This window comes from Arachis hypogaea, chromosome 16 (genome assembly GCF_003086295.3).
Source record: "Arachis hypogaea cultivar Tifrunner chromosome 16, arahy.Tifrunner.gnm2.J5K5, whole genome shotgun sequence".
In the NCBI taxonomy this organism is placed as follows: Eukaryota; Viridiplantae; Streptophyta; class Magnoliopsida; order Fabales; family Fabaceae; genus Arachis; species Arachis hypogaea.
In genome coordinates this window covers 14,590,869-14,593,267 of record NC_092051.1, presented here as the reverse complement: position 1 = coordinate 14,593,267, position 2,399 = coordinate 14,590,869, and the positions used below count along the sequence as shown (strand labels likewise).

At 41.1% G+C, this 2,399-nt stretch overlaps 1 non-coding gene across 1 annotated transcript; it reads right to left on the bottom strand.

Annotated features, from left to right (window-relative positions):
• Positions 1 to 416: 416 nt before the first annotated feature.
• Positions 417 to 524, bottom strand: LOC112760238 (small nucleolar RNA R71). The gene has a single exon (XR_003180688.1). It is a non-coding gene; the product is annotated as a small nucleolar RNA R71 (small nucleolar RNA).
• Positions 525 to 2,399: the final 1,875 nt, after the last annotated feature.

Here is a 2,399-nt window from a genome sequence, read left to right as displayed (position 1 = left end):
TTTTCGAACAGGAAGAGGAGATGGCAGCCGAAAATAATAATAATGCAAGGAGGATGCTTGGTGACTTTACTGCACCTAATTCCAATTTACATGGAAGAAGCATCTCCATTCCTACCATTGGAGCAAACAATTTTGAGCTTAAACCTCAATTAGTTTCTCTGATGCAACAAAACTGCAAGTTTCATGGACTTCCATCTGAAGATCCCTTTCAGTTCTTAACTGAATTCTTGCAGATCTGTGATACTGTTAAGACTAATGGAGTAGATCCTGAAGTCTACAGGCTCATGCTTTTCCCTTTTGCTGTGAGAGATAGAGCTAGAATATGGTTGGATTCTCAACCTAAAGATAGCCTGAACTCTTGGGATAAGCTGGTCAAGGCTTTCTTAGCCAAGTACTTTCCTCCTCAAAAGCTGAGTAAGCTTAGAGTGGATGTTCAAACCTTCAGACAAAAAGAAGGTGAATCCCTCTATGAAGCTTGGGAGAGATACAAGGAACTGACCAAAAAGTGTCCTTCTGACATGCTTTCAGAATGGACCATCCTGGATATATTCTATGATGGTCTGTCTGAATTAGCTAAGATGTCATTGGATACTTCTGCAGGTGGATCCATTCACCTAAAGAAAACGCCTGCAGAAGCTCAAGAACTCATTGATATGGTTGCTAATAACCAGTTCATGTACACTTCTGAGAGGAATCCTGTGAGTAATGGGACGCCTCAGAAGAAGGGAGTTCTTGAAATTGATACTCTGAATGCCATATTGGCCCAGAATAAAATATTGACTCAGTAAGTCAATATGATTTCTCAGAGTCTGAATGGAATGCAAGCTGCATCCAATAGTACTCAAGAGGCATCTTCTGAAGAAGAAGCTTATGATCCTGAGAACCCTGTAATAGCAGAGGTGAATTACATGGGTGAACCATATGGAAACACCTATAATCCCTCATGGAGAAATCACCCAAATCTCTCATGGAAGGATCAGCAAAAGCCTCAACAAGGCTTTAATAATGGTGGAAGAAACAGGTTTAACAATAGTAAACCTTTTCCATCATCCACTCAGCAACAGACAGAGAATTCTGAGCAGAATCCATCTAGCTTAGCAAACTTAGTCTCTGGTCTATCTAAGGCCATTCTGAGTTTCATGAATGAAACAAGGTCCTCCATTAGAAATTTGGAGGCACAAGTGGGCCAGCTGAGTAAAAGGATCATTGAAATCCCTCCTAGTACTCTCCCAAGCAATACAGAAGAAAATCCAAAAGGAGAGTGCAAGGCCATTGATATAACCATCATGGCCGAATCCAAGAAGGAAGGGGAGGATGTGAATCCCAAGGAGGAAGACCTCCTGGGACGTCCAGTGATCAATAAGGAGTTCCCCTCTGAGGAACCAAAGGAATCTAAGACTCATCTAGAGACCATGGAGATTCCATTGAACCTCCTTATGCCATTCATGAGCTCTGATGAGTATTCCTCGTCTGAAGAGAATGAGGATGTTACTGAAGAGTAAGTTGCCAAGTTCCTTGGTGCAATCATGAAGCTGACTGCCAATTTATTTGGTAAAGAGACTTGGGGAGATGAACCTCCCCTATTCACCAATAAACTAAATGTATTGGATCAACTGAGATTGCCTCAGAAGAAACAGGATCCTGGAAAGTTCCTAATACCTTGTACCATAGGCACCATGACCTTTGAGAAGGCTCTATGTGATCTTGGGTCAGGAATAAACCTCATGCCACTCTCTGTAATGGAGAAACTAGGAATCTTTGAGGTACAAGCTGCTAAAATCTCATTAGAGATGGCAAACAATTCCAGAAAACAGGCTTATGGACAAGTAGAGGACATATTAGTAAAGGTTGAAGGCCTTTACATCCCTGCTGATTTCATAATCCTAGATACTAGGAAGGATGAGGATGAATCCATCATCCTTGGAAGACCCTTCCTAGCCACAGCAAGAGCTGTGATTGATGTTAACAGAGGTGAACTAGTCCTTCAATTGAATGAGGACTCCCTTGAGTTTAAAACTCAAGGACATCCTTCTGTAAACATGGAAAAGAGGCACAGTAAGCTTCTCTCAAAACAGAGTCAACCAGAGCCCCCACAGTCAAACTCTAAGTTTGGTGTTGGGAGGCCACAACCAAACTCTAAGTTTGGTGTTGAACTCCCATATCTAAACTCTAAGTTTGGTGTTGGGGAGTCTCAACAATGCTCTGAACATCTGTGAGGCTCCATGAGAGCCCACTGTCAAGCTATTGACATTAAAGAAGCGCTTGTTGGGAGGCAACCCAATTTTTATTTATCTAATTTTATTTTTATTTTTGTTGTTCTTTCATGTTTTATTAGGTTCATGATCATGTGGAGTCACAAAATAAATAGAAAAATCAAAAATAGAATCAAAAACAGCAGA